A 25,630-nucleotide genomic window follows, 5' to 3' on the forward strand; every position below is an offset into this window, starting at 1 on the left:
GCAGATACCAGTCCTCCTGATGGGTTAAGAACCTTCTACAGCCCTGTCCAGCTCTCCAAGAGTATCTGTCCGTCTCCTGGTATCTCCTCCATGTCCTTGAGACTGTGCTGGGAGACACAGCAAATGTTCTGGCAATGGCTTGTATTGATGTGCCATCCTGGAGAAATTGGAGTACCTGGGCAACCTCTGTAGGGTCCAGGTATCGCCTCATGCTGCCAGTGGTGACACTGACCGTAGCCAAATGGAAAACTAGTGAAAAAACAGTCAGAAAAGATGACGAGGGAAAAATGTGAGTGGCCTTCACCTGTTAAACCATTCCTGTTTTGGGGGTTGTCTCATCATTACCCCTCTAGTGCACCTGTCGTTAATTTCATTAACACCAAAGCAGCTGAAACTGAATAACAAACCCCGCTGCTACTTAACTAACCAGATCAATATCCCAGAAGTTTCATTGACTTGATGCTATACTCTGATTAAAAAGTATTCCTTTAATTTTTGAGCAGTATATAAAACATGTATCACAGTGTAAGATTAAACTAGTAGAGCAAACTGTCTAATGATATGGATGTGGTATGAATGCTTACACAATGGAGTCTTAGCCACTGACCAAGCAGATAATTGCAACCTCATTGGGTCTCCTCAAAGGAATGCATCACCCAAAAATTGTCTTTTTTTATATTTTACATACCCCATATAGTTTGCAGTGAAGGCAGAGAAAATCTTTCTCCGACAGGGCTAGAAAAAAGTTTTCAATATAACAGCACTAAATGGTCACCAATGAATCTCCCATTTATGATATGCACTGATTTTTTTCACAAGTATGCATTAAACAGTATTTTAGAAAAAAATTTGTGTTTTGCACGTTTTGAGAATACAATTGGACAATTAACATGTGGATTATGCAAAACAAGTAACATGAGATTTTCTCTTTTTTTCTCTGTTTTACGGCTGTATAGCATTGGTTAGCTTTGGTTTATGTTATATCATAAACATTTTTCTCTCAGTTGTGTTTGAAAACATGAGATTAAAACTTTTTCTAAACCATCACTGCAAACTACATGAGGTAGGTAACGCCTCTCTCCTCTTTTCGTCTTTCTCTCACATTCATTATTTTGTGGCCCCGTTTCCTCCAGCCAGTGAGCCTATACTGAACTCACCTTGACACTCTAGTTTCAATATCAGCCTAGCTGGAAAACACTTTTAAATTCCACTCATGGTCTATTTCTAGGCAATCTCCATTGTCACTGATGGGAATAGGGTGGACTTCAAAGTTAAGGGGCCACTAGGCACTCTGTCTGAACCCTGATCTATCATTAGAGGCCCAGGTAGACATGGATGTTTCTAGGCTGCCTGCCCTGAATTATATTCAGCAGGGCATGGGGCTTGCTTGCTACTATTTATTGTCCTGTGGGAATAGTACAGGCGTTCTTTTAATCTACATTTTATCTCTCTCTCTCTCTCTCTCTCTCTCTCACTCACTCACTCACTCACTACTACTACACATCTTACCACCTACTGGTGGACACCTCCTAAGCACACTTACAGTACATTCCAGTCACTAACATGGGTGCTTTGCATGCGAAGCGTCTCTTCAGCCATTTCCTAAACTATTAATTAAAAGAAAGATAAATAAAATAAAGTGTTACTTCTGTTTCAGAATTACAAACTACATGCAAAAGATAACATAATTGGCATTGGATTTCACATCACAAAAGTTCAAACCATTTTTGGATTTTATACCAGAATAATTACATGTTAATGACTTGCTATAGTGTGCTATTTCAGTGCAATCTTTTTGCAGAACTATTCTTAGGTCTACTATTTCAGTCTTAGGAGACGCTTTCGAAAATAAATTCTTGTGTAAAGTAATACATAAGATAAATCACTAATACAATATGGCAATTTGTTTATTAGAAGTGGCAGACAAAAGTTTGGCTTCTTCATTTTCATATTAGTTCTCTAAAATGACATGACTGCACTTTCCTGAAATTAATGCTTTTATTAACTGAAATATCGTTGAGTACTTTAAAAAATGATTTTCTTTTGAGGTGCTATATAAATATAAATTATTGTTATTACTATTATTTCACCACTAAAATATGTAATACACAGATTGATTAGCCGAACAGTTTTGCTCACTCTTCTCCCTGAGCTAATACAAGACACATATTATATAATTTGCAAAACTGACAACTGACAATACTGTGACAAATTAGCATACAAAATAGTATTTATGGCATCACAGACCAAATGCATTTCCAAGTGCCTCAATGCCCATCAAGATATTTAATATGGCTTGAATAATAAGCTCTGTCAAAACGTTTATTCTGGAAATTCTAATGGTTATAAAATGCAGTTTTCTCCAGAGCTAAGAAATGGCACCTTCTTGTAGAAATGGTATATACAGCACACAGTACATTGACAGTGTAATGTAGTGAACAAAACAGAAATTCCCCACTCATTAATGAATATTTAGTAAACACACTTTATGCCACTCTTTCTTGGACTAGCTCCCTCTAAAGGACTGTTCTACAGCCTGGTGCCCAGTGCTGCCTCAGTCCCCTGTGGCCCTACCTTGAACTGGAATAGGAGGGTTTGAGAATGAAATATTATGTGACACATCTTTTGTTTTTTCACAGCAATTGACTCTGTCATGTAAGATTATATATACTGTATAGAAAATATGTCTTAGGCCCGTGTAGCAAGCCTTAAAGTGGGAGTACTTAAAATTTTAATGTGAGGACCCAAATTAGAAAATCATTATCGTAATGGGACCCAAGAAGAGGATTATCATATGGATTTCTAGTGTTACACAGGCACAAGACAGTTGAGTCCTAAAGAGACAAACAACTATGACAATATAATAAAAAGTAACTATGTTTCCTTTGAAGCGTATTTCTCACATGGATATTACACAATTAGAAAATTGGAAAACAAAACATAATGTTAAATCAATATTCCACTATCCCTTTTTCAAACCTTCTTATTCAGTCAAGGTTCAGAAGGTAGATGGAGCTTTTCCCAGCAAGCATCAGGTGCAAGCCAGGAACAATGCCCTGGGGGAACACACACACACAAGGACCAATTTAACATCAGCAATCCAACTAACCTGCATGTCCTTGAACTGTGGAAGGAAACACAGGGAATACCTGGAGTTTGAACCTAAAACAATTATTATCATTCAAAAACAGGTATAGATTTTATAGGGATACACAGTCAGTGGAAATTGTTAGTATAAGCTTTAGTAAAGCTGTGAGAAAGAAGTTCTTGGGGTGAAAAGATATGATGATTTTTGAAAGGATTTTATGAAAGGTCACTTAACTTATTCACTTGAATTATGGCACCGGTTAGGGAATAAAGTAGTTAAAAAATTAATAAATCAGCTTTTGTAGCTGGTCTTAAATAACATTTTTGTAAAATAAGTTTGCAAATAGTTACCCCATTTCCATTTAACAATTCAAATTATCTAGTGCTAAAAAACAAGCTAAGGTTTGACTAAAATGTATGCGCTATTTGTAATTTATATAGGTGATAACTCTTGCTGAACATTTCAGCAAATAGTCCAGATTGAATTCTACAGACTAACATAATGCCTAATGCCCAATGCTTGTCTCTTCCTTTTGAAATGTTCTGATGTTCTTATAATTTTCAATGCTCTAACAATCAAATTCTTCACACTACTAGTATGGAAATTTATTGAATCATTTTAAAATAGTGTGATAAGAAGCAATTCTACCTCATCAAGGCATATTAAAGTTAACACAAAAGTACAGGTAATCACACAATAAGGCAATGAGCAGTTGTTTGTGGTCAGTCATGGATGTATGTCAGATGGGCATCTTCAGGGTTCATCCAATGTATTCAATATCCAGCCAGTGCAAGAGGGGGCGCAGCCACTGACAGTGATGTCTTTTTTTCTCCTCTACAGCAGCAAGAACATGACCCTTGAGGGGAATTAATTGAGAGCTATAAGAAACAGATACCTCTGAATGTTGGTGTCTCATTTGGACCCAGACTGCATTGAGGATGGAGCTAAGATACTATGACCCACTCATACAAGCCATTTTAGAAAAGGCCAAAAATGTTACTTATGTTAGATTTTGCACCCTTCTGTGATTGTTTTGTTTGTTATTTGCCACTACGATTAAAAAGGGCAACACAGGTGACACCCCAAAACTTCACAGAGTCACCCTGTGTTCCTTCCACCCGTTCATAGGCCACATAAACTGCATTTAGTGTACAGTATTGCCACAGCACTATATACACACCCCCACCACATTCACAAATTTTTCATAACACCCAGAAAATCAACAAATCCTTGTCCTGTACCTGTTGTTTTCACTTGAACATTTGAATTTAGCACTGTGGTCTTTTTGTCTCATAAGATCATCTGTGTCTGTCCCTCCTCTCTCCACCTTTCTTATACGTGTCTTTGCTGTCAGACTTCTCAGACTGACTGTTTAAAAGGCTTGTGCGATAGAAGGTGGGGAATGATAATTATATAGTATGTTTATGTTACAGAAGCGAAAGCATACCGTAATGTGTCAACACCATTGTTTCACATACTGCCACAATCAATAGTATGCTACTGTAAATAGCGGGTGGTATAATTCACACTTGGACAAACTCGGCTACTTCACAATCATGTGACAACCAATCACAAACATGTTCATAATTTAAGAAACAAAGCCTTAGAGGTATGACCTGTAGCAATTTTTAGAACAAGTCACTCGTAGGATATTTTTAAACATTTTAGATATTGGGAGGATGGAATAAGAGTTCCTTCTTGCTAGGGTACTCCTGGACAGACCAGACTAGGTCAAAAACAAATCCTACTATTGTGAAATCTAGAGGTCAAACATATGTAAAAATACATTTTAAACTTAAAAAATATGGAACCAGAAAATCAGGCCAAACACATTTCCTAATAATCTCATTTATGTTTTTAAAAGTTCAAAGACAATAAATTGGTAGTAAAGCATTTAAATATCTGCTCCTCAAAATTTCTTTCTGCCACCAAATAATTAATGACAATTCTGGATTGTACATATACAAGCCCTGGTAAGTGCCTCATAATGTCTGTGACATTATTTGTGGCACCTTTGAAAAATATAACTAACTTGCAGAAAACATGTATGAGGTATGTGAATCACAAATGCTTTATTTAAGTTGCTGTGCCACTTTGTTCACTGAAAAATGAATAGCAATAATAAATTCCAAAATAGAGTATTTTAGGAGTCTGGTCAACTGTTTTTTCACACGCACAGAATATACATGCAGTTGAACTCTGCAATACAGTTCTCCTGCCAATCCTTCTGCCATAAAACATGTAATAAACAACCATTTTGTCTTCATTTTAATTGTTGAAACAGAACTGCAAACAGCTTGTACATACTTTAAAGTACAGAATAAGGTCTAATGGCATATGAAAATGTGGCATGTTTTGTCTTTTCATCCCATTTTAGCTCACCATCCTATTTTTGACATCTCTACAGGTAGTAACATCAGAGACAAGGTTGTTCACACAGCCAAAGTAAGCAATGGTAGTGGTCATAATTGTATCAGTCTCATGAGATAAGCTCACTTTACTAGTACACATTTTTTCAGTATGTACATACAGTATGTCCTTCCTGCCCATATAAGGCTGCCACAGAATCCAACTGCAGAACAGAACTAAGCATGTGGTTTATGTTTTCATCTTCACTTTGGTCAAGTTAATCATTTAGGGGATAAACCTAATTTTTTATATAAAACTGCATATATGCATACAGTATATACTGTATACAGAAGATTCAGAAAGCATTTGTTTACCTGCACTTTCTGCACATTTTATTATGCTACAAATTTTTTTTAAACAGATAAATCTGCAATTTGTGTCCATCAATCTACATTCACTTACTCATAATGACAAGGTGAAACCATATTTTTAAAACTTTATGCAAATTTATTTTAAAATCAAAATTTTCCTTATTAAAAAATTGAAATATCTCATTCATGTAAATATTCATATCCTTAATTCAATACATTGTAGAAGTCCTTTTGGCAGTGTTTATAGCTTCGGATCATCTTGGGTAATCTCTACAAGTTTTGTACACCTGGATTTGGGTCATTTATCCCATTCTTTCTGGCAAATCCCTTCCAACTCCATTAGAGTGGATGTGAAGCATCTGTAAGCTGCCATCTTCTGGTCTTACCATCTGAGGTGTGCATTAATGACACTGAAAAGAGACTTACAAAGCCATTCCAGCATTGTCTTGACTTTATGCTTTGGATCATTGTGGTGCTCAAAGGTGAACCATCATCCCAGTCTGAGGTTGCATGCATGCTAGAGCAGATCTTTGTCAAGAACCTCACTGTATTTCATTACATTCATTCTTTCCTCAATTCTGACCAGTCTCCATGTCCCTGCCACTGAGAAATATTCCTATAGCATCACGCAACACCATGATGCTTCACTGTAAGGGATGGTGTTAGGCAGGAAATGAGCAGTGTCTGGTCTTCAACAGATATAATGTTTGGAGTTCAAATAATTCAATTGTTTTTCTCATCAGACAAGAAAACAAGGAAGAGCTCCAAAAAGCGCTGAAGAAAACATGCATTATATAATTGAGAAGGCAGCGAAACAATAAGAAGCGAGCGAGTGACATAAAACCATATTCATGAGTGCTGCGACTTCGGAAACAAAGCACGGTGTAAACCTAAAGTTTAAATTAAGTTCATAGACAGGCTGCTGCTGGCGTTTGTCATGCCCACGGGTAATGCAGGATACAAGTTTAATGAGAGGACGCAGGATATAAACGAGAGTTTTGATCACTTTGTAACTATGTTAAAATTGCAGGTGAAGGGGTGTGCTTATGCAAATTCCGAGAGACTGTGTTTGTGGGGGATTGACAGTTAAGGCGGTTGGGGGAGTCACATCATCATCTCCCCTCCCATTCACCTCATTTCGCTCTGAGATGAGCTCTGCAGCTAATGCAGTCTTACGGAAGCGACTTTGTGACGCTGCTACCAAATACTCACAGAAAAATCCACAAGTTAATACACACTCTGAATCCTCCAGGCACTACTTACAAAAGCTTACATTGACAATCGTGTTACATTATTTTTAAAATGTTTCCTTTTCTTAGCACAAGCACAGCTGAGAAGCTTCGATGCATGTGCTCCATATCGTGTTAAAAAATAATGCATTTAATCACACTTTGCATTACAAGCAAAGGGGAACTTCTGTCAATGCATGATTTCCTGGTACACCGATTACATTGATCAGCGCTTCCCGATTCATTTTACCCTCGCACCCCCTTGGTTTGAGAACAAGTATGAAAAAATATGAGGTTAACACAGAAAAACAGATCACCAATTGAAGCTTTATTCGCCATCAATAATTCTTTTGGTAAAGCCATACTCAGTGTAATCCTCCTTCCATTTTATAATTTTTCCACCACTAGCCATGATTAAATGAACAATAAAAAAGTAATAGCGAAGCGAGGGTGACTTATTCAGACAGGCAGGCGACAGCTCAATAGCTCAAATTTGGATATAAGTAGGTTCTATTTAATCGCCAGAAATATCATTGGTAGGAATGGAAGTTGAATTTAGTCTTTAAATTTCTATGGTGAAGAAAAATGTATGCAATGATGACTAAATTTAACTATATAAAGTTAAAACTTGATTATTTAAAGTCACTGTCGGAATAAATAAGTCAGCACTGGAATATATAAAGTCAAAACTTGAATATATAAAGTCATTCCCGAATATATAAAATCTTTATATATTCCGACAGTGACTTTATATATTCAAGTTTTGACTTTATATATTCGGGAATGACTTTATATATTCAGAAAATCAATGTATTTGCCTGTTTGGCACCCCGTAGTATATGTGTGTGTGTATATATGTACACATGTATGTAAATATATATATATACATATATATATACAGTACAGGCCAAAAGTTTGGACACACCTCCTCATTCAATGTGTTTTCTTTATTTTCATGACCATTTACATTGGTAGATTCTCACTGAAGGCATCAAAACTGTGAATGAACACATGTGGAGTTATGTACTTAACAAAAAAAGGTGAAACAACTGAAAACATGTTTTATATTCTAGTTTCTTCAAAATAGCCACCCTTTGCTCTGATTACTGCTTTGCACACTCTTGGCATTCTCTCGATGAGCTCTAACAGGTAGTCACCTGAAATAAAACCTTTTTTAGGTACCTGTTGAAGCTCATCGAGAGAATTCAGGTCTCTTCTGTACAACGGGCTCCAGTCCTCCTTGGATGCCACCCCGCTGTCCTCTTCGGAGTCGGCATCCTTTGACCAGCAGCACGTCTCCATAAGGTCTCCCCGTGTGAGGCAAGCACCCAAAACACCACTAAAACAACCCCAGGGCAAAACACTCCCTGCAGTCAGTACCTACCTCCTGGATCCCTTCTTCTGTAGGCTGCTGTTCTTGTCTGGCCACTTCTTCCGCCATGCCGACCCCTTCAACGACAGGTTTCTTTGCTATGGCCATTGTCTTATGGCTGCATCTGGCCGTCTTCTTTCCCATCGGGTAGAACGGTGGCTCACTCGGACTCTCAGTGGCTCACAAGGTGAAGGTTAGCAGCACGTGTGCGTGTCACTTTGCAATGTTGGGCCGTCTACAATATTATTTTTTACGGTAGGTTTCTGCCTTGTATCAGGCAGAGAGTCCCATCTGGGATGCCATTGTGGAAGATCAGCCTCGACATAGTCAGACACAGACTCCAATTGTCCAAAACATGCATCATTTATTTTTCAACAATGCACACAGCTCTGTCCTTTCTTCCTCCTTCCTTCAGCCATCTCCACTCCTCTCTTGCAAGCTCCGTCCTCTGCCTCCCAACTCCGGCTCTCCGAATGGAGTGAGGCGGCCTCTTTTATGCTTCACGTGGATGTGCTCCAGGGGCTTCCTGATGATCTTCTGGCAGCACTTCCTGATGTGGCGGAAGTGCTGCCATTGCACCGGAAGCACTCCAGGCATACCTGGCATCTTTTCCAGCAGCACCCCCATGTGCCCCAACAGGGATGAGCTTCCAAGCTCTGATCCCATGGCCCCCATGCAGACCAGGGCGGCTGCCCTCTCAGGGCAAAGGGGAGGTATAGTCAGGATCCCCAGCCATTCAGCACAATATATATTTATATATATATATATATATATATATATATATATATATATATATATATATATATTTATATATATATAAAGAGAGAGAGATATAGATATAAGAATACAGGTGGGTGGTATTTTGGTGCTATGCTCAGCAATACTTATTCATGGTTCAAGAATCATGTCTATGTGAGGTTTCCCTTGTCCTAGTACGACTTTATTATCCATGTACTTCACTTTTGTCTCAAATCCCAATTATATTTTAACTTCTAATGAGCATACACTTACCCATTACAGAAAAATTCCTGGAATAGGCTGGTGTTTAGTTCAAAATTAATGTCCTGCACATGACAGACTCCTGATCTCTGCAACCCTGTATTGAATTAAATGAGCTCAGAGAAAGAATTATAGATTGCCATACACATAATCAGATCAAAAATACAAATGATTGTAATATATGTACAAATACAAAATGAACTTTGTTATTTAGTAAGAAACTGCGTAAAATACTTAACAAGTCTCAAGTAAGAGATCCCTTCTGTTCTAGAATCAGTGAAGTAGCTACATTTCACACTCTAAACCAGGGATCTCAAACTCCAGTCCTGGAGGGCCGCAGTGGCTGCAGGCTTTCATTCTATCCCTTTTCTTAATTAGTGAGCTGTTTTTGGTGCTAATTAACTTCTTTTGAATTAATTTTAATTGACTTGTTTTGTAAGATTTGTTTCCCGGAACTACTTCATCATTTCTCTGAATTGCTTAATTTCTTTCCTTAAACAGAAATAAAATGTGAAGTGAGTGAGCCAACAGAAGAACAACTAAGTCAGGGCCTCAAATTCCAACCAATTTCACTCCAACCAGTTGCTTAATTTGGTGCAGAGTCGTGTTGTTAATTAAACCATATCTTTAATTCCATGACTTTTTGCTGACTCTGAGTGAATACATTACAATAGCATACATTTTCAAAACTGTTGATTTTTTTTATTACTTTTCTAAGAGCACTATTAAAATGTTTTGGAGACCTGAGCAAATCAACATTCCTGAGACCTCCACCCTTTATATTTTCAGATATTGTATGATGGTCACAGTTTGCTGGTCATGTTTTGGTTCATTTTGTATCTCATTATTGTTTGGCTGCTAATTAAGGAAAAAGAAACAATTATTGGCTCTGAGCCTTCAAGAGCAAGTCAATTAAAATTAATTCAAAAGAAGTTAATTAGCAGCAAAAACAGGTCACTAATTAAGAATAGCATTAGAATGAAAACCTGCAGTCACTGCAGCCCTCCAGGACTGGAGTTTGAGATTCCTGATCTAAACAGTAAATACATACTATAAGCAGGATACTATCAGTCATCTTTCAAAACTGTTGAGAGGAAAAGTACATTATCAGTGTAGAGTAGCTTCATATCTTTTGTATGTGAGAAAGAAAGATTGTACAGATGAAAAGTGTCAGTGTGGTGTTTCCAGTTCACTCATACAAAAACCACTCTATGACTCTGCTCAATCAGACCCTACACTTAACCAAGAAAATTGCAGTCAATAACTGAGATCTAAATAGCCCTTCTGGAAGATCAAGCAATTGATCAAGCATTGGTAGACTGGGATGATACTCATCTTAGGAATGGAAATCCTAACTATACTGTTACTTACAACTGCTAACAAGTTGCGACTTTTTGCCTAAAATGGTTTCCTAATCAAACTCTGCGCAGAACTGAGAGTCTAAAATATCCTCTTTTTTCCCCCAAGTAAATGAAAAAGCAAAATTATTACTTTTTTTAACAAGAATAAATTATGCAATTGGTTGAAAAGAAAACCTGAAAAAAAACATTATGACTAATACCTAGATATGTGCACGGCTCCCTGAGTTCCAGGAAACAAATTAAGACTACAAATTAAATTTCAAATAAATCTAGCTGGTCTTGCCTCATGGGAAACTATAATCTGCTCTGACCTGAGGTCAGGCTTTCAATATAAAGGTACCTCAGGTTATACTGGCTTCTTAAAAGCCAAGGCTTTGTCAACAAGCTACTATCCCTTTGATGAACTCTGCTTTGGAAATCACACCTTACTCCTCTTGTGTCATTTTTCTTTTCAATCTTTTAAAATGTCAGCATGTGTTATACTGTAAATAAAAAGGTGAACTCCAGAGTATTTGCCTCTGTGAGACATCACCCATTCCTTAAAGAGGACAGCTGCCACTTAACCATTTTATTCTACTAACAAATGTTGGTATATATAATCAACCATCTGTTTCTTTAAAACCCTCAGAACCAAAATCAATTGAATAAAAAGTTTAAAGAAAAAAGGAAAAATTAAACACTTGCTGCCACTTCAAATTATGTGTCACCGTCTCACCATAAACAGTGCATTTCTTTAATGAAATGTATATATAGCAACTTTTGCTATTACTTTATGCAAGGCTTACTGTCCATTGCTTGTGTGGCACAGTGGATAATTATTATTTATGTGGACAGTAAATTCTAACATTTGTTTTCTATTTTGTGTTATTTAAAACACATAAAAATGTGACTGTTAGACTGATTAGTAAGTAAAAAGTACCCCAAATAAATGTGAGGTTGGGGTTCTGTTTCTCAAATCAATTATTGCCTGTGTGAAATTGGTGGTTTCTTCCTGTTTTCACATACATTTTCTTAGGATACATATCAAAAACATTCACGTCAGTTTAACTTACAATTAAACTGCCCTGTGAATGGAGACATGCATGATTTTGCCATGTAACTGATCTGTCCATTGCCTTGCCCTCTGTGTATCTACTGAAATCCTTTGTTTTCCTAAGCAGATTCTGAAAAGGAATAAACTGAAGTATTTCCAGCGGTTACTTACTAAACATGCTTAATCCAGGGTCTTGAAAGCCAAGCCCCCTGTCAGCACTATGCAGAAACCAACCCAAGACAGAGGGACAAGGCCAATGCAGTACACACTCATTGATATAGGGCCAATATAAGACCTTAAAAAGAACCAGTTTTCACAAGAAGACATTAATCTGAGCACAGATGGTCAATCAGTATAACAACCTCTCCACCTCATTCATTGATCAAAAGTCCTGTCTTCAGTTCATAAAGTCATTCCCATGAGGCTTCAGGTTTCCTGTATATGATGTGCATTACAAAATAATATATTTAACAATATTTTAGCAAAAAAACATGTTTTTTGCATGTATTGAGCATACAAATAGATAACTGACATATGAATTATGCAACACGAGTAACATGAGGGTTTTTTCCTTTTTTAATGGACATTTTTACAACATTTGCCATTGTACAGCCCTGGACACTATTGGATTCTATTATCTCATAAACATTTCTTTCTTCATTGTGCATGAAAGCATGAGGTTACATTTTTTTCTTAGCCATCCCAACAAAGTACATGGGGTAAGTAACATACAAAAAATACTATTTTCAGGTGGAGTATTTCTTTAATTCTTTTCTGTACACTGTGATGAGTCTACTATAACTCTTGATACCTACTTATAAGATGTACTATTAAGTTTTACACCTCCCATTGTGTATTTAAACCTAGCAGTTTAATTTTGCATGTAAAATATTTTATATTTATTTACATTCAATTGACCAATATCTGCTCAAGGGCTAATTCTGTCTGGATTTATCTTTGATAATTCTCCTGACTCTAGGGTATTCATTATTTCACCAAGCTTAGTACTATCAGCACACTAAACAACTTGTTAGTTAACTGTAATCAGTAAATCTAATCAGCTTGTTATGTTAAAGCTGCAGTTACCTTAATATGCATTTCTTGGGAATTAAAAAAGAGTCCTAGAGAGTAATCCAGCCACCACACAGTGAAATTCACAAGGAAACATCCCAGGCAGAGACTGATATGAAAGACAGTGCAGCTTCAGTATGAGGCGGCAGTGTTAGCTACATCTCCTCTATGCTACTCAAAGATGGATCTCTCATTAATCAGAATATATTTTAATAACTGAATCATAATTCTCTACCTCACCTTACATAATGAATTCTATTAGAAACAATAGCATGCATGCATGCTATAATACACACTGGAAACAAGAGGTATCCTAAGGCTTCTGGGCATTAAAAAACTTTAAGTTGGGACAAAACCTTTGAATAAGAACTGAAGCAAAACTGAATAATAATTCATAATATAGCCAGTACATGTAGGTATTTCCAAATTCAGTATATATTGGTAATTTCAGAATATTGCATGTCATGGCTTCTGCCTAGTTGCCAGGTGCAAGGATTGGTTCTCTGCAACATTGAATTGAAAAACTCAAGACGATGCATTGGTGGATGATGAAATTTATCATTCTAAACCCTGAAATTAATTAAGCAGATCTGAAAATGGATGTGTATTTTATATGTCTTTTATAATAAGCTCTACCGCAAAGCAGTTTTATTGAACACTATATAACATACATGACTAAGCATTAAACATATATGATAAGATTAAAACTGTAGTGGTAGCTAAATTCTAAACAAAGTAGAGCATTGAATTGACCAGGATTATGTAAAAGAGAAAATTCAATGATACAGTTTAAGGAGGGCAAGTTGTATAATGTATTAAATAAGATGTGAATGATAATAATAGCCAGGATTTGAATACTGGAACCACACAATCTAAGTAGGCATAATTCAAACAGAGTTTTAATATAGAAAAACATAATTTTAATCATTTTCCAAAGACAGCAGGTCATTAGTATGAGGTACTCCATAAATTTAAACAATGATAGCATGGTGTGATATTTTAATACATGTGAAATCATGTAGTGGTCAGCATTAAAACCTCAGAGCTCCATTAACCTGGATTAAAATCCAAAATGGGTCATTGTATGGATATTGAATGGAATCTCTATATCTGAGAAGGCATATATCTGGATAGTTAGTTTTTCTATCATGTCCTAAAGATATAACTATTAAGTTGACTGGAGATTTTAAATTCGTTCCATATGAATGACTATGGGTTTGAATATGAATGTACCCTATAATTGACTCAAGGCAGGTCCATGGTGGATTCCCAGTTTGTGCTTCATGCTGCTGGGATCTACACTGCATCTCTACAACCTAAACTTAAGGAATAAAAAAAAATAGATGCATTCGAATTATACAAACTTTAGGAGACAGATGTGTCCTAAATTACAGTTTCTTTGTCTGTATATTTTTTGTCACCTGTTTCATAACAGTCTAACTCTGAATCTTTAAATATCCCATATTCCACCCATCTTTCCTTTTAAAACCCATGTAATCAAGTTCAGGGTCGCAGGAAGATATAGCCTATCCCAGCAGCATCAGAGGAAAGACAGGAGCCAATTCTGGATGAAGCACAAACCCATACTTTACCACACACATTATATAATAAACATATAGAAACACAAGTTAAGAGCGTCAGGGAGTATGATAAAGATGTAATGCAACCAGAACTTAAAAAGAACGAATTGTGCTGACCGCTAAACTGATTTTTAATTTATTGTAGTTATTATTAAATAATTATTAATAATACAAAAGTATTATGTGACTTATTAAATTATAACATGTCAATATGTTCAAAAAGTTCAGATCTCAATTTACACAATCATATGTAAACTACACAACTGGGACAAAGAGTTACAGAGTAATGGCTGCTTTCTCTCTTTGTGTAGTGTTTTAAAGCCATATATCCACATTTTCTCTGTCTTGCAATTCAGACTTGCTATTCCTGGGACACTTAAATGTGCTCCCTATCAACTCTTACAGTATTGTCAACCAAATCTTACATAAATCTTTGGTAAATCTTACAAAATTTAAAAAAACTACTTTCTGTTCTCACTGCTGCCTCACAGTTTCAGCATTCTGGGTTCTATCATTCTCCCTGTATCTGTATAAACTTTCCAAATTGACCCTGTCTGAGTGTGGATGTGTGCATGAGTGGGCCCTGCCATAGTTTCCAGTGCTGCTCCAGCCACACTACATCTTTGAAATGGAGTATTGCGGTTTAAGAAGGTTATGTTATATTATACTATTACTACTATTATTCTAAACTGGCATATTTGATTTATCTTATATTGAATTTCCTTTTTTTAAATTTATATTACTTTCTTATTCCATTCAAGCCCATTTTGCCTTTATTTCATAATGCACCTAATGAAGTTTCTCATTATGAAAGGCACTATTTAAAATAAAAAGTAACTGACTGAAGAATTCAACTTATAGTATTCTAAGTGCATAGAATTAATCTGGATGCATCCCCAAAGAGAAAGAGTGAGGTTTTTGTTTATCATTGCAGTATTTTCAACAGTTATGTTAGTAAATGAGTCTCAGAGTTCAAATTTTTAAATGGTCCAGCAAAAAAAAAGGGTTAAAGCCTTTTCCCTTATCTGTTATCAGCAACACACTGAAGGGTGGAAGGAACTCTGGGTAAGTCGCAGGAAAAAGGTGGAGCACTGCTGCCGCTTCCTGCTGGCCAGGACTCTGTTTCATTGTTTGCCTTATTTTTTTACACTATCAAATCAAATCATGGCCACTCCAGTGATGTCCTCTTTCCGTCCAGGAGATGATCCAGTATTTACCGACTGCTCAAATGTGCGTCACTGCTCTGTGTTCTGGAGTTTGAACCCAGCCTAAACAAGCCACACCACCTCATGGCTAAGGATGTGGCTCAGGTTCCCACAGCATCATCGGTAGCAGCTTGTTTGTCATCACTTCACTGTCATCAAGAATATAGTATAGTTTCAGAAGGCAAAATTAAATGTGTGACAGCAGCATTGACACAGTGACATAAACAGTCAAAAATGCATGCTCTACTGAGCTATGACTAAGGCATCTTCCTTTAATCCCTTTTTGAATAAAGGAGTTCATCTCTGAAGTCCTCTTTTGTCAGAGAATATACATGCACATGATTGCTAAGCTGCTGACAAAAAAAAATAAAGCTTAAGGTATCGACGTTAAAATATTCATTTGGTACTGCATTTCCAGCTTTTAATTAGTTATGTTCAAATAAAAACTATGATGTGCATACCTTACCAGCACATATCATACCTGTCTTAAAAACAAAAAGACTAGGAGCCTGCAATATTTTCAAACTTGATACTTTACATCCTCTTTGAACTAATGGCACACTTAAGATGTATCGTCCACAGCCTGTATTGCTGCACTGATAGCCAATCATCGTGACAAGGTCACTTATACAGTTGGTAATGTTCCCTCTGGAAAACACTAAAGCTATTAAAACCTAAACAAACATCAATTTATACAAGATACCATTTTTCATTCAAGTGGTAATGCTTTGAATAATATAGCAAAATGATTTAAGAGTACATTTACACAATGAGTACGCCACACATTTCACAAAGTTACAAGTTAAACAGTAATACAACCTAACATAACACTCTCATATCTGTTTAATCCATTTTAGGTCACAGACTGCAACAGTCGGCTATAACCAACATTAGATGGGGTGCCAGCCCACTGCAGGGCCCACTCATCCACACAGCTGCACTCATACTCACACTTTAAATTTAATTTATAATGAAGCATAACAGATGAGTTCTCTATTCATATTATAGCCTGACCACTGTCTCTTTGGAGCCTGCAGGTTCATTCCACATCTCTGTGGGATTTTCTTCAGGTAGGTCATGTTCATGCCTTCCACTGTGGCAACCCCTAACGGGAGCAGACGAAAGAAGAAGAAGAAGGTCATGCTCAGGCCTAATATGTGTAGTGCTCGCCATATTTTGGCTCTGCATAAAAGAAAGTGTTATATGTTTACATTTGTTTTTCCTTTGGCTACTCTGGTTTTCCTCTTTTTTTCCTATAACAATGCAAGTTAAGTGAACTATCCATTTCAAAGTAGACCTGTTTAAGCATGAGCACAGCCTGGCTGTTTTCATGCCTTGGACCTACTTCTGCCTGGATAAGCTCTGGCCCCAGTTGTAACTTTGAATTAGATTAAATGGGTTGAAAAATATTTTATTCTAATTTTACTCCTACATTCCAAACACTTTGACTACAAATTCTAAATTGGCCTGGTGTGAGGAAATTCTGATGTACGCGCTACAATAGATCTTACCAGGTTTAGAAATTATTAGACTGATTTTAATAGGACTAAGATTACTTAAGCAACCATGCCAATATACCTGACAATCTGCAATCAAATCACATATATGAGGACTTTTCTGATGTCAACTAACACTCACAGCCTAATGCTGTACGTTGGAGCATATTATTAAAATTATGTTAATAAAATCTACTAGTAGTGGTCACCAATGATAGTGGTATTTTTAAAGTCCTTTTTACGAGCTCTTGTAATGCAGGACTCCTGGTTAGATTAAACAATAATGCACAAGAGTAAGTAAAACTACACTTCCTTCCTTTCATAATTTTTGAAGGCATACAGAGTATAAACCCTATTCTCCACTGAAAATTTAACTAATATTCACTTGTGGTAGCTTAGTGAGGATGACTCTCTAATTTATTGTCTCAGGAGTTGTCATCCTTGTAAGACTAGTTAACTTTTGACATAGCCCTACACAACTCCCATTGGAGTTTTTAGGAATGAAACATAATAATATGTATTGGTGCAACATTAGAAAATTGTGCCACTGGGACTTTCACACTGCATTATTAAAATAAAAGGACAGGTGACCCTTAGGTTGAACAAACAGTAAGTTTAGGAACAATTTCGTGGCACATCATCTGTATTTATTATTTTATTAAATTTCTTTACATTTTTATATAAAGGAATTACAATGCCTAAAGCACGAAGCAACTCACTACATACAAACTTATCACTTTGTGTGGATGAACATATACAAATGAAGTACAATTATACAACATAAGCAAAACATACAGTACATCCACCAATTTTCTCTGTACACGTACCTTATATTATGGTCACTTGGACCAGGGGCTTTAGAACTATACTTGGATGAGATGCCATTCATACAGATCTAGAGTATATAACATCCCCAGTCAATAAAGCCATCATACATTTGGGATAGAGAAGAAAAACAAAGGTATCAAGAGAAAAACTCACAAAGACATGGGAGAGCACAAGCTCCCAAGTGATATATTGTATATATAACTTATGTTAAGACTCTGTCACACTACATAATTTTCCAGCAATTTACAGTTAAAGACTTTATGTAGTTATTTACATAATCTTAACAAGTGGGGCCAGCCCCAGTGCATTCCTATGGATATCAATCATTTAGTCTGACATCCCCAGTGACTTTGTCCTTACCAGTCTGCTACTTGCCCTGACAAAATCAAGCATATCTGATTCTGTTTAAGTCGTAGAGATAGACTCTGTGTATTAGAGAACTGACAACCAATGAGCACTCACTTGGTAATACAAGGCATTTCTATTTGTCTCTAAAGTTAATGTTCTTCTTCCAGACATTTCAAAGGGATGTGTTAATTAAACAGATGGTGAACAAGGTATTGTATGATAACAGCACTGTTTGTAAATTGATCTGTTTTAGAGAGACAGGTGGTGGGAAGGAATGTAGGCATTTACTGGAAAAACCAGGGACAGTATAACAATCTATCAAGAACAAGAAAATTATTAATTCACTCATTTTTCAAACACTTGAATACAAAGCAAGTGACAAGTCAACATCTCTCCCGGCAGCACCAGTCAGAAACCAATCCCAGGCAGCATAAACTCAAACCCACACTCAGTCTCACATGGAATAAAACTTGAGTACCCACAGAATGGAAACACAGATACTGGGAGAATATGCAACATTCAGGCAGACTGTAATGAAGCCAAGCTTGGAATCCTGGACTTTGGAGTTGTAAGACACCAATAAAAAAACACAGTGCCACCATGCTGTCTCATGATAAAAATTGACAAGCATAAAATAAGAAATCACAAGACACTGTATAAAGACAGGATATTCAGTTTTAGCTCTATAAGCTAGATTGTTACAATAGCCTGGCCATGTATCCTAATTAGCGACTAAGCTGGTTGATTGTGAGAGTACTGCAATTAATAGTTTCAAGCAACATGACGTGGGGAGGCAAACTGTGTGAACATGTGCAGGTTATGGCAGGCATTCAAGTAAAAGGAGGATGTTCTCCTGTTGTATCAAAATTAAAAAATTATTATTATTATTTTTTTTATCAACCAATTCAACCAACAACCTTGGTGTTTAACGTCTACTGTTTCAAACAATACACCGTACTGTGTGCTAGCTTCTGAAATCCCTCCCAGGGCAGTCTAACAACTGTCAGGAATATGCAGGCCTTACACTGTTTATTTGATTTGATTCATCCATCCATCATCCAACCCGCTATATCCTAACTACAGGGTTACAGGGGTCTGCTGGAGCCAATCCCAGCCAACACAGGGCACAAGGCAGGAAACAAATCCCAGGCAGGGCGCCATCCCACCGCAGGGCACACACACACACCAAGGACAATTTAGAATCGCCAATGCACCTAACCGGCATGTCTTTGGAATGTGGGAGGAAACTGGAGCACCCGGAGGAAACCCACCCAGACACGGGGAGAACATGCAAACTCCACGCAGGGAGGACCTGGGAAGCGAACCCAGCTCTCCTAACTGTGAGGCAGCAGCGCTACCCACTGCGCTACCGTACCACCCTTATTTGATTCAGATTCAATAAAATGTGCAAAACTGTGCAGGAAATCTGTGAATCAATGCAGAAGAGAATGATTGTATAGTATACATCAGCCCAAATGTATGTAACCGTAATTCAAATAGTCAAATTATTTATTGGTCATTCAAATACAAGGAGAGCCCACCAGTATAAAATGGCATAATGTCCTTTCTGGGTTACCGTTTATAATACCATCCCCTCCACAATATAACGACAATATAAAGTGGATAACTGAATTGCGAAGAGATAAAAAAAGTTTTAAAATAAAGGATTTTTGCTTTTTGATGGAAGGCATTTTCAGCCTGGGAAAATACTGTATAAAATTATCACTGAAGAAATTTGTGTGGAGATGTTCAGGTGATGGCTCCTAGTTTCTAGTGACGAGTTGATACTGTCCACAGTATCAGATGGGACTGATTAATTTCTACAACACAAGTTTAGGTGTTCATATGTCCTGTTTAAAAAAATACAAATTAATTAAAACCAACTTTAATATACCTGGCACTCATAAATCAAAATCTAAATTTGTCAAAGACCATTATTTTAGTTACTGTGCTACAGACCGCATATAAGTTGGTGATAATACCTGGCATTTCATGAAACAAATAAAAGTAAAAGTATAAAATAAACAACATAATGGCTAAACAAATAATAAAAAGAACAACAAATGGTGTTACGAGATTGCAGTTATTTGGGTAAAAAGCTCATTTTGCCCAACAGCCTCCACACTGTCATACAAATGTGTTATAGTAAAAAAAATTAATACACAAAACTGTGCTTGGATTAAATGAAAAATGCAAAATTCTTCAACTCAAAAACATGTGCATTTAGTTTAGTCTAGACACTCAACTGGCTCTCCTTCTAAAATGGGTCCCCACTTTGCACCTAATTGTGTTAAGACAGACTCTGCCTGTGACCCTTAAATGTATTTAAGTTGGTGCAGTTAATGGATAGATGGATTTAATACCCTACAGGTGAAGTACAGTAACCTGACAATAGGATGACACTTTCTACCTCCATTTATCACCATCGTCCAAAAACAATAACATTTACTTATCTAGCACATTTCAATATAAACAATGTAGTTCAAAGTACTTTATAAGATGTCAAACAAGAAGCTGGAAAGGCCATGCTTAGAACTAGAAGGATTCAGTAAGTGTATTATGATCAAAACACTACTATCAGTTTTGAATATTGAGGACAAATCAACAGAAGGAACCGTCATTCCTGCCATTTAAACCTTCATTTAAATAAGACAAGTAGAATTATTTTTCCTTATTTTTTATTTCAGATTTTCTATAAATTACAATATTCCTTCCAAAAATCAACTTTGCCTTCTTTACATTATGTTGTGATTTTATGCCATTTACAGATGATTATTCTTTGATTTAAAAGAGAAAATATGAAAATGTGTTATCTTCCATATCTTTACATTTATGAAATATTGTATTGTGTTTATTTTAAAGCTTTAAAGGCAGAATATGGAAATTGTATACTGTATTTTAAATACAATGCTTAAATTTCCTCCAAGGAATAACATTAACGTTAATAATATTAAGAATTATTTTTTACAAACTGGATAAATCCATGCCAGCACTATGCCAGTTTCCTTTCCCCTTTAGAAAGCTAACTGTGTCTACTCTAATACGCTTAGACTACTAGAGAGTGGTGTGTGGCTCCTCCTTTGAAAATTAATAAGCTGCTCCATTTGTATGCAGTATGACATCTGTCCCTATACAGAAGCACACCAGCAGAAGCACTGCATGAGTCTGCTGATGAGAAGTCGAAATTGCTGGATAGCATTTTGTATAAAGCAGCCATAATTTGAATATTTGTAAAAAGAGGGCTGCTTAAAACTGGCAAATAGACATTTATAGAGAGCTACCTGCCACCCTAAACAGAGTGAACATTGCTTCTTAAATTCCATTTTAGACAAAATTTTAAATGACTTTTAGAAAACTTCAGCATAGGCTGGGTAGAATAAAGCATATTTATGAGCTTATAAAAAGGCAAGCTCAAGAGCTGCCATAATTTCTTATTACATTATTAGAAAATGTGGCTCACCATTTTCTTGTGGCTTCTTATAGGAATTCTGCCAGTCTGCTGCCTTGGTGTAATTCATAGGATGTTCTTAACCACAGCAAAATACACCAAAGAGTCTGGAGTTCATGTTAAGTATTGGTCCAAACTTCACAACAGAAAGCAGCAAAAGACAAGACTCAGCCATGTCTAAATAATTAATCTTGTTATGCTTTGTGCATTTCAGTAGCACAGTTTCATTGCGCTCTCTAACCACATTTACCACATTTCTTAATGCTTCAGAAATAATGTCCTTCACATACTATGTATCAACTAACAAATACACTTTAAAAAAGGAACATTCACAAAGCTGATTCCAGTATGGCATAGGAGGAAGCAGGAGAATTCAAATCAGTGAAGATTACACCAGTAGAATCAGTCACACTTTAAGACCAATTTCACAAATTTTGTAAGTCGTTGATAATACCAATTCATTGCTTTGCTAATCCAGTGTTATGCACTTGTTGTAGAACTCCTTGCTCTTTGAGGAGAAGATTAAGCGTTCCTAGGTCACAGAACTGTGTGGCAGATCAGCCTCATCTAAATCCACTGGGTGACCCTATTCACACATCTTCAGTGCTCAGCAGAATAGAATTAAGATGTGGTGCACAGTGATGCACTTCACAGATTATAGTCTATATACTAAAGACTTACAAGTAACATGCATTGTTTTTAGTCACAATGAATCGTCTAAAATAAATCTGAGATAAAAATGTATTTTCCTGCTAAAAACATAAACTGCCCAGCCTAATAACATGGGATGATTTTGGGCATTTTCATCTACTCTTTTAGATCCTCACTCTTTTAAAGTAATTTTGTACATTATGTTTAAACAAATGCATGTCACACCTTAGGTAAAATGCAAGGTCTATGCTATATCAACAGAATGAAGTAGAAAATTAGGGTTTTACTGTAGTTTTAATCTATCCAGACCAGACAATTTTGAATACAAAATGTTAATTAGCAAGTTGAAACTGATAAGATGATCTCATAAAGTACAGACAATAGAAAATATACCATTCCACTTTTAAAATACTTTACAATTTTAAAATAACAATCTATCATTCAAGAACCTATTCTTTTAATAAAATGTACTGTTGTGCATTAAAGGAGCACATTTTAGCATCCATACAAAGTATAATTAAGATTTAAAGTTATGATTTGAAACAACTAGTTTTTCAAATACTTAACACATTTTCCATATTTAACATCACCTAAAGGGATCTACAAGAACAAATCCACACAACAGCTCCTTAGTTACACTTTTCTACAGTTACGGCGCAGTCAGGTTAAGAAACATTTTCAGTGTCACATAGGGGTCAGGGCGTGAAGTTCAAAATATTGACGTTCAGTTTATACATCAGTCCCTTAGCCACAACATTATAATGACAACAAAAATAAATTTATACATTCTAAACTCAGTATCTCAATGTTATATTTAAAGGGAAATAGCAATTGGCAAGGTGGGTGAAGCAGTCAGAGGCTGTTGGTGTCAATTGTGCAATCAAATCATACATGGTTACAGTAGTAACACAGCATTGCTCTATGCACGAACAAGGAAGCTTAAGTTATGGTTATGATGCAGTAAAAAGTTTCATACCAATTAAACACATCACGTATTTAAATGTATTAGCATCTTAAATGAAACAATTTATGATTCCGTTTTCTGTCTGTTTACTTTAAATGTCTGGGTAATGGCAAATGAAAATGCACATGAATCCTGCCTCAGTAGTTGAGCATGAGTGATACTCCAAATAAGTTGAAAATTTAAAAGCTAACCTACATTTTTCAGGCTTGGATTAACAGGCAAGGTAAACAATGCTGTTGCTTTTAGAAATGTTTCTTTTTTTACTTATATAATGTAATATTGCGAAGAGAGAATAGAAAATGTTAAGGAATATTCTTTATAAACATTGCTGCATTTTAAGAGTATTTTATTTTATTATCATGAAGTAAGATAAAATGCAGAATACATTTTCATCTTTCCTGTTCCTAAGCCAAATGTACAGTGTACATAAGCAGAAGCGTATGATTTGTTCTTAGATTCTTATAAAGGAGTGTTTCCACTTTTGGGGATGCCAGCCAAATAACACTACAGTACACTATAATGTTGGCAAAATATTTACAATAAATTCTTACTAATTATTTATTCACTTTAACTGAAATATTTGAACTCATTTTATTAAGCTGTATTGATCTAATATGTTTATCACTGACCTTTGAGCTGGCATTTATTAATCATTTAGCACTGCATATGGTCTGTGAATATACTAGTATTTGTATCTTAATTTAATTTAAAATGGACATCTATAAAGATTCTTTTGATTGACATGAAGCTCATTTTATAACAGCTTCAGATTCTGTCATCTTCTGCCAACAACTAAGAAATCTCCAGTTACCAAGATTACAACTTAGATTCAACAGGCATGATTGTGGATAGTTTTTTACTCCAACTGACTTTAAAGCATAAGGACCAAAATGAAAGTAGACTTTATGACCAATGTCAACTTACAAAGGAATGCCTTTCATTCTTAAGTTGAGTGTTAGCTGAAATATAAAGCAAATTTAAATCAAAATCCAACTGTTCACTCATTCCCAATTAAAATGCATAACAATTTTGGAAACCACTTATGCTTGGCTTTTCAAGTAACGCTTAATTGAGTTAGGTTATGAACTGGAACATGATTTATTGTGTTATAACATTTGATGAAATATTTAAAACAAGCTGCCTTGCTAATTCAGTGGAGAATTTCCTTAAATGTGTATGCCACAAGAATTAATGAACAAAAATTACAAGCAATCCTTTGATAAGGTGCTAATTTTGTAGGAAAGGTTATTTTTTTCTGCATATGTATATGTATGTAACATGAAAGTTCACCTAGGAGAATGTATTCAGACTCAATTTGGAATCAACTCCACTGCTTGCAACAACTACTGGGTGAAGACTGTTCTTATTTTCTGTGACTGTAAGGTTTTTTTAAATAAAGATTTCTATGATATAGACCTTATCATCGTTATCCTTACGCATGTATCGGAAAAAATGTACTTTGAAAGAACTACTAAAAGTAAGCTTTTTTCTCAAATACGTGAATGTTTATGAATCCGTGCACTCCGTTTTAACTTAAGGGCAAATTCTGTATTACGTGTAAATATGATATAAGGTGATCAAAATTATGAAATCTGCTAAATGAAGTTAACATTTTCTATCATTTTCAACTACAATAACACGTAAATAAGATATTTTCTATTTGTTTTTTCTGTTGTCACGCATAAAGGCAGGTTCCCGTTCTCGCTCTCTTCAAGTTCAACTCGCTCAGCTAGAAATGCGTATACAAATCAAAAGCATTCGTTCTCGAGCTGTCCAATCTGTTCGCAATGCCAGCTTTTTAAATCAATATCAAGTTCAAATCACACCGGCACTGGCGGGAGTGGGGACGGGAGGGGGCGGCGGTGGCAGTGCAAACTTAGGCTAACATGCAAAGTTTCATGCCCGAAAAAGCCGTTCATTAGTGCCATTATAAAACAACAGACTGACTACTTCTGGGATTTAAAGGTGCTTTGCTCTCAGTAATTGTGCTTTTCTTTCTGCTGTTTATAAATTGCTGTTTTCCGTTCCTAACTCCTTTGTACACGCAACTTTCCCTCTGATGAAAATGATCACACTCAAAATTTTGGTTCCAACAGGAATATATTATAATGACAGGATTCGTACGCGTTAAACACTTTTTTTTTCTTAAAATCTTTGTAAAAGATTTACCAGGAATAAAAATATTATTCCAAGATATTTAAAATACACGCACTGGTGGAGATACACATAAATAACGG

At 36.0% G+C, this 25,630-nt stretch overlaps 1 protein-coding gene across 5 annotated transcripts in view; it reads right to left on the reverse strand.

Annotated features, from left to right (window-relative positions):
• Positions 1 to 25,630, reverse strand: part of LOC120527752 (LIM domain-binding protein 2) — a 468,646-nt gene that overhangs the window by 442,556 nt on the left and 460 nt on the right. The window lies entirely within an intron of this gene.

This window comes from Polypterus senegalus, chromosome 4 (genome assembly GCF_016835505.1).
Source record: "Polypterus senegalus isolate Bchr_013 chromosome 4, ASM1683550v1, whole genome shotgun sequence".
NCBI classification, from domain to species: domain Eukaryota; kingdom Metazoa; phylum Chordata; class Cladistia; order Polypteriformes; family Polypteridae; genus Polypterus; species Polypterus senegalus.